This window comes from Lethenteron reissneri, chromosome 43 (assembly GCF_015708825.2).
Source record: "Lethenteron reissneri isolate LAM-NWPU_2019-01 chromosome 43, ASM1570882v1, whole genome shotgun sequence".
NCBI classification, from domain to species: Eukaryota; Metazoa; Chordata; class Hyperoartia; order Petromyzontiformes; family Petromyzontidae; genus Lethenteron; species Lethenteron reissneri.
Window position 1 is genome coordinate 5897285 of NC_083821.1, and position 13866 is coordinate 5911150.

At 47.9% G+C, this 13866-nt stretch overlaps 1 protein-coding gene across 2 annotated transcripts in view; it reads left to right on the forward strand.

Moving 5' to 3' along the window:
• The first annotated feature begins 7596 nt into the window (after window positions 1-7596).
• Window positions 7597-13866, forward strand: part of LOC133353305 (protein FAM110B-like) — a 98437-nt gene continuing 92167 nt past the window's right edge. The window contains exon 1 of one of the 2 annotated variants that reach the window (XM_061569441.1): window positions 7597-7709. The gene's annotated coding sequence lies outside the window, so the exon portion shown is untranslated. Of the gene's footprint in view, window positions 7710-9295; window positions 9381-13866 lie in introns of those variants that run through there. The other variant, XM_061569439.1, reaches the window with a different exon arrangement.

The following is a 13866-nucleotide window of genomic DNA, read 5'->3' on the forward strand; positions in this document are numbered from 1 at the left end:
CTTCAGGTGAAAACCAGGTCTGTCGAGGCGACAGCGTCTGAATGAAACAGCACCATGCTTGGAGCATATATTTAAGCTGGGTTGGAAGGGCGCCTTGACAGAAGAATTTGCATATCAAGAGGAATTTAGCATATTTATGGGAAATGCAGGTATGTGATTAGTACTACTTGTGCCCGTGCATTATGCAGGATTAGCAGCATCAAAGGGAGGGGATATGGGAAATGCAGGTATGTGATTAGTACTACTTATGCCCGTGCACTGTTCATCTTAATACTACTTTTTGTATTATTATTAAGATAAACACTTCCTCTCCAGCGTGAACATCTGTTAAGGACAACGTGGCATACCGCTCCCAGACACCTTTGTCTCCCCGAGTACTGATACATTTTTTTTACACATTGCACCAAATGCACATTTAAAAGCTCGGTGGACCTTACTAGGCAAAGGCGCTGGATAAAGTTCAGCTACCGATTGCCACTGATGTTAGCCGTGCACCAGGAATCACAAACTGCCGCACCACTGATAATTGCTTTTTTACCCTTCTATCTGGCAACAAAACTGACACCTTTTTTTACAAGGAGTCATGTTTGCATTGACCACAATACCTGCGGTCGGAATGCAAACAAAAAAACACAACTCTGATAATGTATGCACTGTCCTTGAAATTGATTGGTCCACACCCGAGACAGCTTTTCTTAGAGCCTAGTCTCACATGGTGTTGGACCAGATGACGCCAAAAGGCGCACAACTCAAAGACAATGCACCATCAGAGTATGAGAGCTCGGGGTAAGCATTTACACCATTGGAACCTCCTTTGCCAGTAGCAAAATATGACATTTGTTTTTTTACCCTTTTATCTGGCAACACAACTGACACCTTTTTCTACAAGGAGTCATGTTTGCATTGACCACAATACCTGCGGTCGGAATGGTCCACACCCGAGACAGCTTTTCTTAGAGCCTAGTCTCACTTGGTGTTGGACCAGATGACGCCAAAAGGCGCACAACTCAAAGACAATGCACCACTGAATTTCGATTTAAAGCTTTCGGTAAAGTTACGTAGAAGGGAGATAATAAAATAATAAAAATAAAACATAATAAAATAATACAATTCTCACGACGTTTCGGCCACAACGCAAGCAGCCGTCCTCAGACAGACCTGTTCTTCACCTGAGGACGGCTGCTTGCGTTGTGGCCGAAACGTCGTGAGAATTGTATTATTTTATTATCTTTTATTTTTATTATTTTATTATCTCCCTTCTACGTGACTTTACCGAAAGAACCAAGAAAATGCACCACTGCTTACGACCCACACAACACACAAAGATCGCCCTGATAGCCTGCTAACAGACTGTTGGGGCACACGAGGGGGTGGTGTGGCAAGCGACCTAACACGGCCGCCTTTGTCTCCCAAGTGCGAACAGTTCACACACCGCACCAGACGCTCATTTGAGGCTGAGTCGACCTAGGCGAGGCCCAGGAACGGTTCAAGGTAATGGTCACCGGTCGTGATCAGGAAATCTAACTCGGGTGGCCGGGGTTCGTGATCCAACGTGCTGCCCGCTACGCTACCCACCACTGACACGCACACACACACAGAGAGCTCATGTGTGGTATTCATCTTCCTTTGTGCTCTGTATCTCATTAATGTCGCCCCCCGCCCCACTCCACACCTCCCTCCACCATCCCCCTCTGCGTGCTAAATTATAATGACAGCCTGGCTGCTGCATGACCCACTTGTTTCACGAGACGCCTTTGTCTTCCCAAAAGACGCCACTGTCGACGAAACGTGAACCGTGGCCTCATCGTTGTCCAATCAGGGTGCCCCCATTTGTGTCTTGGGTCTCATGTACCCGGTACAAATATACAGACAAAGATCGCCCGTATAGCCTTAACAGACTGTAGGGGCAAGTGCTGTTAGCGAGCACCTATGAAGGCCGGAACGGCACACGAGGGGGTGGGTGGCCAGCACCACGCCCGACTGCCTTTGTCTCCCCAGTGGCGATGTTTACACATCGCACCAGGTACTCATTTGAGGCTGAGTCGACCTAGGGGAGGATGCCCATGGCCAGTTCAAATAATCGTCACCGGTGTTGGCCGTGAACAGGAATCGAACTCGGGTCGCAAGGCTTCTAGCGCAGCGCGCTAACCGCTACACCACCGCTCCCCAGTCCACACACACACACACTGACCGCGCTCTGGTCGGGGCCAGGGTGTGTGGGCTGGAGTTCCGCCATGCGGCGCGGCTGACCCACGCCGTGCCGGCCTTCAAGGAGCAGTGGGCGATGGAGGAGGCCGTGTGCTCAATGGCATATGACGGGGAGCTCTGCATGCAGTTGTGAGCTACCCATCGGAGGCCGTAGGACCACGATAGGGGCTGGGTGCAGATGCAGCACTTGTAGTAGTAAAAATTAAAACTACATAGAAAACAGGGGGAGCATAGACATCGAGTAGGGAGAGAGGGGGTAGAGAGAGGGGGGGGGGGGGGGGGGTAGAGAGAGGGGGGGGAGAGAAAGGGAAGGAGGAAGAAGGAGGAGAGCAGAGCGTGAAATATTTTTTGTGAAATATTTCATTTAAAAAAATGGGGGGGGGGGGGGGGGCACATAAAGCAAAGCATTGAAAAAAACCTAAAAAAGCGAAATGATGAACGACTACACCGAGCATCTTCTTGTTTCCTCTGATCGTAAAATAAAAAACGCACACACTGACAAAGACTGCCCATGTGGCCTCTTAACAGACTCGAGTTGCTGCACGTGCTTGTTAGCGAACACCTATGAAGGTCGGCACGGCCCGCACCTATTGGGGGGAGTGGAGTGGAGTGGTCATCGGCACGCCCGGTTACCTGCGTCTCCCCAAGTGCTGATGTTTACACAATAATAATAATGATGATAAGATCTACTTCTAAATTTGAAGCTTTCGTGACTGCAAGGATTCATACTCTTAGTTTTTCGGTAAAGTCACGTAGGTAAGAATTAAATTAAATTTATAAAAATTAAATAATAATTATTTTATTTTTATTAATTTTTTTAAAAATAAGAATTATTTTATTTTTATTAATTTTTATTTCATTTTTTATCTACGTGACTTTACCGAAAAAACTAAAAGTATGATGAGATCTACGACCAATATTTCACGGACACAATCTGTCCGTGGCTCCGAGAGGCACGGAGCAAAGCTCGGTACCTCTCGAAAGCGAGGAGGGCGAGAGAGAGGGGGAGGTGGGTGCTTCCAGCGCCTCTCAGAAGCCATCGTGCATCGAACAACCGCTGCTAAATGTGCAGTGGGGACGACCAGATGAGTGGGACAGCCGCGGAGAAACGACACCCGGCAGCGACCCAGGATCCTGGTCGATGGTGGAGAGAGGAGAATGAGGGTTGTGAGTCGCTCTGTTGCTGCTGCTGCTCTAGGGAGTTCCACCGTGAGCTTTAGAACTGCTTATTTGTGTCTTCTTGGTTCTTTCGGTAAAGTCACGTAGAAGGGAAGTAATAAAAAATGTTTTATTTTTATTATTTTATTACTTCCCTTCTACGTGACTTTACCGAAAGAACCAAGAAGATGAATCCCTGCAGTCACGAAAGCTTTAAATCGATGCTTATTTGTGTGTTTAGTTTATTGTCGAACGAAATTCAACATACATGCGCACACATTACAAACTCGGGTGGACAGGTTTCATAGCGGAGTGACGTCAGTGAAGGTGAGACTCGGAACAGCTGCGATGTTTTCTGCGAGCAGCACGATGTCTGCAACGCAAGAGGTCAGCAGACATCGCAGAAGACGGGCGCTTGTGTTGCGTTCGAAACGTCGTGATTTGTTTATTTTATTTTATTTCTACCTACGTGACTTTACTAATAATAAAAAGAGGGCCTGGCTCCTCCCCTCCCCCCTCAACCAGTATATATACGGGGTCGGATCTCTTTGAATTTCTCATTTACTTGATGCAGCTATCGTGCTGTGACGTTCCACCTGAAGACGGAAGCTTGTGTTGCCTCCGAAATGTCGTGATTTTTATTTTTATTTCACTTTTATTAATTGTTTTTTTACCTACGTGACTTTACCGAAAAAACCCAAGAATATTTACCGAAAGAACCAAAGGGTAGAAAGTCAGTAAACTAACCACTGCGCCACCGCTCCCCGCCTGCCTTAGTATCATCGATGGCCGAAACGAGGAATTGAACTACTTATTGTTGCGGGCTTGGAGAGATCGTGTGATGATGAAGATGATCATGTAGAAGTCCTACCGTGGTGGTCTTGTCTACGTGGAGTCCACCATGCCCCCACCGTGCCCACAGTGTCACATTATTTTTTTTAGAACAGAGGACAGACGGGGGGGTGGGCACTTAACATGGGATGGACACAGCTGGCCTGTCTGAGTTAGCAGACGCTTTCAAATATATATTGCTTTGAATTATTTATCGCGAATAACCGCATTGAAATGACCTTTATTTATTTATTTAGGTGCGACGATGACCCTCGTGAGGCCAACGCTGCGTCAATGGGCGCACACAAAGACAAAGATCCCCCGTGTAGCCTGTACCAGACTGTTGGGGCAAGTGCAGTTAGCGAGCACCTACGAAGGCCGGCACTGTGGTACACGAGGGTGGTGGGTGGCCAGCACCACGCCCGGCCGTCTTTGTCTCCCCAGTGGCGGTATTTACACACCGCAACGGATACTCATTTCAGGCCGAGTCGACCTAGGCGGAGGCCCAGCACCGGTTCAGATAATTGTGTTGGCCGTGAGCAGGAAATCGTTGATGCAGTAAATTTAGCTGTGACGGTCCCACCTGATGACGGAGACTTGTGTTGCCTCCGAAACGTCGTGATTTATTATTTTATTTTATTTCCATTATTACTTTTATTAACTTTTAATTTAATGTTTTACCTACGTGACTTTACCGAAAAAACCTAAGAGTATGAATCCTTGCAGTCACGAAAGCTTCAAATCTAGAATTCGAGGAGGGTGTTCACTCAGCCCGCCATCCGTCAGCGGTCGTTAATCATTCGAGACAGGGGGGGGGAACTTTGTGGGGAAGCCAAGAGCGGTTGTCTTAACGATTACAAACTGACTCCCCGCCATAGCAACGTGGAATTTCCACCGCTCAGGGCTGTAAACGGGAGACGGTCGCCGTCTCGGTCCTCGTTTGAACAGGAAATCGCTTCGGGCAGTCACCCCCCTCTCCCTCCCTTGCTCGCGATGCGATAGTGCAGTGACTCTTCACGAATATTCAAAGGGGAGAGAGGTGCAGATTTCGCCCGTAAGACATCACCGGCGGTGTGTGGGCCGCCACGCATTTGAACTCATTGGGGGTTTAATTCTAGATTTGAAGCTTTCGTGACTGCAAGCATCCATACTCTTAGTTTTTTCGGTAAAGTCACGTAGGTAAAAAAGAATGAAATAAAAATTTAAAATAATAAAATAATAAAGAATCACGACGTTTCGGAGGCAACACAAGTCTCTGTCATCAGATGGGACCGTCACAGCCAGATTTGCTGTCTAAAGTGATTGGGGGTTTGACAGTAGGAGCAGCACAACGACGATGACGATGGGGTGTGTTGTCACTAGCTGTGTGTTGTAAGGGGCCGCACTAAAGGGGCCGTCCATAAATGACGTCACGCACCTAGGGGGGGGTGGGGGTCAGACATTTGTGACGATGTGTGACAAGGGGGGGGGGGGGTTGAGAAATGTGACGTCACATCAAAATGCGCAACTTTAAATAAATATAGACAACACGTTCTACTTAATTAAATGGGCTTCTTAATAAATGTTTTCTCCCACTACATCAGAGTGCAGCGCCACATTAAATACGCACTACAATGACAACAGTTTAAAGCGATTTTAAGCATATTTTATTTTAGGGGGGGCGCAGAGCTTTGTGACGTCATATTTTGAGGGGGGTCTGACTTTTTGTGACGCCGTGTAACAAGGGGGGGGGGTCAAAAATCGTCCAAAATCGCGTGACGTCATTTATGGACGGACCCAAAGGCCACCACGGGCCGCTGCCATTGAAGAACACTGCCATAGATGAAGGCCTATAACTTGATTCGAGAACGCATTATTTCGTGCACGTAGCGGCCTCTAGTGACTGGAGGAATCGCACGAACCCACTACGTACAGCGAAGCATCAATCGCAAAGAAACATTGATTCTTGCACACGTGGTTTGATCGGCTCATCGTGAGCTCAGCCCGATGTGCATTGATGAATTGATTAGTCGTAACAAACCCTGCGTCTGTGCGACATGTACATGCGCAACGGTAACTACAAAGACGTCTGCTCGGTACGTGTGACGGTTCATCGGTTCATCCGTTTAAACCCATTTCCATTCTCAGGATGCACGCATCGAATCGTCCCATGCGAGAATATGACACAGTGTCATCTATGATCCTTGTAAATTCTTCCCCGCGGTGAAGTATTGTCAACCAGGTCTCATGCCCGACACGGCATGGGAGGTTTTCGTTCAGCAGTGGATTTACAAAGGTCGTCTGTACACTCAGTGAACTCACAATCAGGCAATCCACAATCAGTCAACTCACCACGCAATTAAAACACAAATTGGGTTGTCATCATAACAGGAATTCGTATCGTGTGACAATGAAACACCCTTTCATTGTCACACGGTAAAGTAACGTAGAAGGGACATAATAAAATAAACATACAAAAGCTATTTTATTATAATTTTTAATTAATAAAATTATTTATTATGTTTATTTTTATAATTTTATTTTTTCCCTTCTACGTGACTTTACCAAAAGAACCAAGAAGATGAATCCCTGCAGTCACGAAAGCTTTAAATCGAAATGAAACACCCGTTTTGCCTTCCAGTTTAACAGCCATTTCAACAACACAAAACGGCATTTGCGGGCATGTTGGCTTTTGTAGATCTCTAAACCCTAAGAGAACTACTTTCATTAGTCCCCTGTCTGTGTGTGTCTGTGTGTCCTGGGCCTCCCCTAGGTCGACTCAACCTCAAATGTGTACCTGGTGCGGTGTGTAGTAAACATCACCACTGGGGGAGACAAAGGCGGCCGGGCGTGGTGTTGGCCACCCACCCCCTCGTGTGCCGTGCCGGCCTTCATAGGTGCTTGCTAACAGCACTCGCCCCAACAGCCTGTCAAGGCTATACGGGGTGATCTTTGTCTTTGGTGTGTTCACCATCGGTGCCACACTCAGACCGTACGCGCACGATTTCCACTCAAGACGGGCAAGATGCGAGATGCTTTGGTTTACAACAACAACAGCAGCAACAACAACAACAGCAGCAACAACAACAACAAAATCCACCTCCGTAACTCAAAATGAAGTGAGAGAGAGAGCATAACATATCCCACCGCGTTTCGATTTTACAGCTTCCCAAGCGAAATGTCAAGCAAGGCCCCTTTTCCGTTCCAGTAATGTCTCTTCTTGAGCTTGGGCGCTGGCTGGCTGGCGGGGTACTTAGTATTCAGTTCACGCCAGACATCACAGCTGCCAAAGGAGAGGGAGTAGCGAGGGGTGGGTGGTGAGAGGTGCGCTGTGGGGTTAGAGGGAGGCGGGGGGAAGGGCGTTGGGGAGAGAGGGGGAGAAGCGTGGATGAGAAGATACAAATTTAAAAAAATGGGAGCCAAGCAACGTGTTTTGTGTTGTTGTTGTTGTTGATGTTTCACGAGACGTCTCAATTATTCTGCTCTACATTCTGAACGTCACTGCGCCTCGGAGGGCAGCGCGCGGCTTTCACGTCAGTACGGCAAAGAACGCATTCACGTTCACAATCACAGTCACGTTCACAATCACGTTCACAATCACATCCACAATCACGTTCACATTCACAATCATCACATTCGCCATCACATTCACATTCACAATCATCACATTCACATTCACAATCATCACATTCACAATCATCACATTCACAATCATCACATTCACAATCATCACATTCGCAATCACGTTCACAATCATCACATTCACAATCACAATCATCACATTCACAATCATCACATTCACAATCACATTCACAATCACATTCACAATCACAATCATAATTCACAATCACAATAATCACATTCACAATCATCACACTCACAATCATATTCACAATCACGTTCACAATCATCACATTCACAATCACAATCATCACCTTCGCAATCATCACATTCACAACCACAATCATCACAATCACAATCATCACATTCACAATCACAATCATCACATTCACAATCATCACATTCACAATCCCAGCTAAAACAGAAACAGGCGGCCCGGCATTCGGCCGGAGCTGACCTATGGGAGGGTAATCAGATCCCGCGATGCAAACACAAAAATAAAACGAACGCTGCGAATCCATTTCACGGGCTTCATGCCACGGGGCAGATCCGCGGAGACGATCGTCTCGTGGTTGGCGGTGGTTGTGGCTGTTGTAGTGGCGGTAGTTGTGGCTGTTGTAGTGGTTGTGGCTGTTGTAGTGGCGGTGGTTGTGGCTGTTGTAGTGGCGGTAGTTGTGGCTGTTGTAGTGGTTGTGGCTGTTGTAGTGGCGGTGGTTGTGGCTGTTGTAGTGGTTGTGGTTGTTGTGTGGCGGTGGTTGTGGCTGTTGTAGTGGTTGTGGCTGTTGTAGTGGCGGTGGTTGTGGCTGTTGTAGTGGCGGTGGCTGTGGCTGTTGTAGTGGTTGTGGTTGTTGTGTGGCGGTGGTTGTGGCTGTTGTAGTGGTTGTGGCTGTTGTAGTGGCGGTGGTTGTGGCTGTTGTAGTGGTTGTGGCTGTTGTAGTGGCGGTGGTTGTGGCTGTTGTAGTGGTTGTGGCTGTTGTAGTGGCGGTGGTTGTGGCATGTTGTAGTGGCGGTGGTTGTGGCTGTTGTAGTGGTTGTGGCTGTTGTAGTGGCGGTAGTTGTGGCTGTTGTAGTGGTTGTGGCTGTTGTAGTGGCGGTGGTTGTGGCTGTTGTAGTGGTTGTGGCTGTTGTAGTGGTTGTGGTTGTTGTGGTGGCGGTGGTTGTGGCTGTTGTAGTGGTTGTGGCATGTTGTGGTGGCGGTGGTTGTGGCTGTTGTAGTGGTTGTGGTTGTTGTGGTGGCGGTGGTTGTGGCTGTTGCGGTGGTGGGAGCAGACGGGGGACGATGGGAGGGGGGGTGCTGAGACGGCGCGTGAGATGCAGGAGGAGGTTGTTGGTGGTGGTGGTTGTGAAGCTTCTGAGATGGGGTGCAGAAGGCGAGCCACTCTGATTGGCTGAGCCCCCTTGCACACACACACACAGAGATGCACAAATATATAAATAAATAAGAACACATAAATAACACACGGGCACGCGCGCGCGCGCACAAAGGGATAGAAAATTGGTGGCAGTCGTCGTTTGTCGGAAACGCGTCAAGGACATCGCAGCACTCCTGAGGATCGTGCACGCGGGGAGGGCCGCCGCTGCCGGTTGGTGATGATGTTGGTGGTGATGATGGTGATGATGTTGGTGGTGATGATGGTGGTGTTGGTGGTGGTGATGGTGATGTTGGTGATGATGGTGATGTTGGTGGTGATAATGGTGATTTTGGTGATGATGATGGTGATGATGGTGATGTTGGTGATGTTGGTGATGATGATGGTGATGATGGTGATGTTAGTGATGTAGAGATGGTGATGTTAGTGATGTAGAGATGGTGATGTTAGTGATATTGATGACATTGGTGATGTTGGTGATGTTGGTGATGAAATTGATGATGTTGGTGATGATGGTAATGTTGGTGATGATATTGATGATATTGGTGATGATGGTGATGTTGGTGATATTGGTGATGATATTGATGATGTTGGTGATGATGGTGATGTTGGTGGTGATGATGGTGATTTTGGTGATGATATTGATGATGTTGGTGATGATGGTGATGTTGGTGATGATATTGATGATGTTGGTGATGATGGTGATGTTGGTGGGGATGATGGTGATATTGATGCTATTGATCATGTTGGTAATGTTGATGATGTTGGTGATGATGGTGATGTTGTCGATGTTGGTGATGATGATGTTGTCGATGTTGGTGATGATGGTGATGTTAGTGATGTTGGTGATGATGATGGTGATGTTGTCGATGTTGGCGATGATGGTGATGTTGTCGATGTTGGTGATGTTGGTGATGATGATGATGATGTTGGCGTTGGACCTAACGGGTCAACGACGGGCTTTCACGGTCAAGAGCCACGAGGGGGACGCGCCCGTCCACACCGCTCGGCTCCCCCCACCTCCCCCCACCTCCCCCCATCGCCGATAATCGTAGAGAGGAGCGCCAGGGGAGAGTCGTGGTGCGCTCCAGGAAGAGGGCGACCGACCTTGACGTTGCCTAAATATTCCCTCTCCCTTTCAAGCCCCACGGTGGCAACAGCCGCAACTCCCGGCTGGGTTTTCACAGCCTCAGTGACGTGGGGAGGGGGAGGGAGTCGCTTCGTTCGGTATCATTGTTAGCCAGGTGGAAACGACGAGGAATGTGTGCGTGCGCGTGCGTGCGCGTGTGCGTGCGCGTGCGTGCGTGCGCGTGCGTGTGCGTGCGTGCGTGCGCGTGCGTGTGCGTGCGTGCGTGCGTGCGCGTGCGTGTGTTTCTATCGGGGTGGGGGGAGCGGTAGCGTAGCGCTGCGAACCTGGCCACCCCGGGTTCGATTTCAGGTTCACGGTCAACAGCAGCGACGACTATTTGGTCCTGGGCCTCCGTCTAGGTCAACTCAGCCTCAAATGATGACCTGGTGCGGTGTGTGTAAATATCGCCGCTAGGGAGACAAATGCGGTCGGGCGTGGTGCTGGCCACCCACCCCCTCGTGTGCCGTTCCGGCCTTTATCGGTGCTCGCTAACAGCACTTGCCCCTACAGTCTGTTAAGGCTATACGGGGGATCTTTGTCTTTGTCTATCAGTGCCGCTGTGTAGACAAGTCCGTACGTTTGTACGCGTGTCTGTGTGAGTGTGAGAACTCTAAATACTCGGAATGTATAATGTTACTCGCTATGGGTAGTTTCGACGCAATGTCTAAGGCGTGATTTCTCTCTCTCGCACTCGACGATACAAAGAAAAATCCGATCGCGTCTCAGTGTAACCTTGGACAGGTTTTGTTGTTGTTGTTGTTGTGATATTAACATAAATGCTAGTGGTTCGCGTACACACGTCCGCTCGTTTCCAGGCCACGATATGAATAATTATACATAGGCATGTTCATTATTTTGGGGCAGTAAATTATTCAACGTAGCCAATTGCGTGTGTTTTGTGTGTGTGTGTTGTTGTGTGTGTGTGTGTTGTTGTGTGTGTTGTGTGTATGTGTTGTGTGTGTGTGTTGTGTGTGTGTATGTGTGTGGTGTGTGTGTTGTGGGTGTATGTTGTGTGTGTGTGTGTTGTGTGTGTATGTTTTGTGTGTGTGTTGTGTGTGTTGTGTGTGTGTGTTGTTGTGTGTATGTATGTTGTGTGTGTGTTGCGTGTGTGTTGTGTGTGTGTGTGTTGTGTGTGTATGTATGTCGTGTGTGTGTTGTGTGTGTATGTTGTGTGTGTGTTGTGTGTATGTGTGTTGTGTGTGTGTGGTGTGTGTGTGTTGTGTGTGTGTGGTGTGTGTGTATGTTGTGTGTATGTTGTGTTTGTGTGTGTGTGTGTTGTGTGTGTGTTGTGTGCGTGTGTCCATGGGAAAATAAATGAGGTCGAGGAAAAATATTACGTTTCATTGACTTGTCATCGATATAATCACGTGCGGTTGGAATCGAGCCCCTCACTGTAGAATGCCATGGGGTCAACCGTAAATGTATAGGCCAGAAAATGTACTCCAAAATGGGGGAAAAATCGATGCTATTTTAGAATATCTATAGCATTTACAGACAAAAAAACTGGACTTGAAACAGAGTAGTAGAAGCAAGTCAATATTTTTCTCATTTCCTTTTGGCCCTGACGTGGACAGAGTTAATAACACAAAAACCGGGATATTAATGGGAAATGCAATATCTCACAATATGAAAAGAGTAGATATTTACATGCAGATGCATTGTTGTGAGTGGTGGTATTGTTACTCAACAGGTAAAAGCTGGGACTTGCACGTTGAACTTCTTTCGCGCCGTACGAAGCCAACTGTACTTATCGGTGGTAAATGATAATCTGAGAAGATTTTAGATTTAAAGCTTTCGTGACTGCAGGGATTCATCTTCTTGGTTCTTTCGGTAAAGTCGCGTAGACGGGAAATAATAAAATAATAAAAATAAAACATAATAAAACAATTCTCACGACGTTTCGGCCACAACGCAAGCAGCCGTCCTCAGGTGAAGAACAGGTCTGTCGAGGCGACAGCGTCTGAATGAAACAGCACACGTGCTTGGAGCATATATATAAGCTGGGTTGGAAGGGGGGAAAAGAGCGCCTTGACAAAATAATATGCATATCAAGAGGCATTTAGCATATTTATGTGAAATGCAGGTATGTGATGTTTTATTTTTATTATTGTATTACTTCCCTTCTACGTGACTTTACCGAAAGAACCAAAAAGAATCTGAGAAGATTTACATATTTCCCAGGACAGCTGCTTAAAAGCAGAGAGGACGTCCTGTGAAAGCCAGAACAGGTGACTACTCCGCGTGTCTGCCGGGTTGAGAGTCACCCTGGGTGCTAAGCCAACACCATCGTTTAGGTTTCTTCGTCTCCAATCCGCTTGAGCCTATTCATCAGCTGCTCATTCCCGGAGAATGCTCCTTCGTCCACGATGCCCTCTCGGCCACCGTGCGACCAACATTGGCCAAGCTGTGGCGCGTTTGCTACTCGCTATGAAGGACCCCGATTCAGATCCCGACAGGCCGCTCTGGTTAACGCTGCAGTTGTACCGCCTGCGTTAAAGACGCGCCGTCTGCTTTGCAGTGGGCGTTTAAAGATCCTCCGGTGGCGGGGGTTCGATAAGAGAAGGCCGTTGCGTGGTGCAAATCAGCCGAGTTTTGAAAAAATTGACACCGCAAATTAATGATCAAATTTGGGATTGCACGCACGGCTACATTGCCCCACTGCTGTGAAACACCCCGCCTGCATGATAGCCCTAGAAGAAGATGCGCGAATACCAAATGTCCTCAATTACCACGATGAGTGATATATCCTGTATCTTCACGTTATATCTCTTTCGGTCCTAGTGATCAGCTGGATTCGTTGCTGGGGCAATGAAACATTCCGACGCTTTTGATCACCGCACCCGAGATTTGTATCCCGCTGTGTGCGATTGTAAACTTGAGTCTTAAAATCTTCCACTGCAACACGTCTAAACGCTGCCTATAAATACGTCCCTTCTAGAGGACCCCGTGATGTGCGCGTCCCACTTTTGTTTACAGCCTTGGGAACGCGGTGGCATTTTTAGGCGCCAGGCTAAATGTCCATCTAAATGTAATTCATATCGCAAAGCGAGGGTTCATTTATGGAATTTGATTTTTTGGTTGTTGCAAGCATCGCACTCTTTGCTCTGTCTGCTCTTCGTATTTACTCCGGTTATAACCCAGAGGTCTGCCTCGAAAGGGACACTTTTAGCTGAGCGATCGTGATGCAGCGGTGAACACCCCTTGAACTTGCAACCCTGGAGCTCCCCGGTTCGGTTTCACCGACCCGGCGCGGCAGTTGAAGCCACGGGGAAGATTTTTCTGAAATCCCCACCCCGCCCCCCTCCAGCAGTATGAACGGGTACGTTCACAGCGGGTCGACCGATTGATCTCGCGTGGCGCGGTAAAGTCTGGGCACTCCCATAACTTACAACGTGTCCAAAGTGGAGTGAGCAAACAATTGCATTCAGACGCTGTCTTATCGACAGACCTGTTCTTCACCTGAGGACTTGCGTTGTGGCCGAAACGTCGTGAGAATTATTTTATTATGTTTTATTTTTATTCTTTTATTATTTCCCTTCTACGTGATGACTTTACCGAAAGAACCAAGAA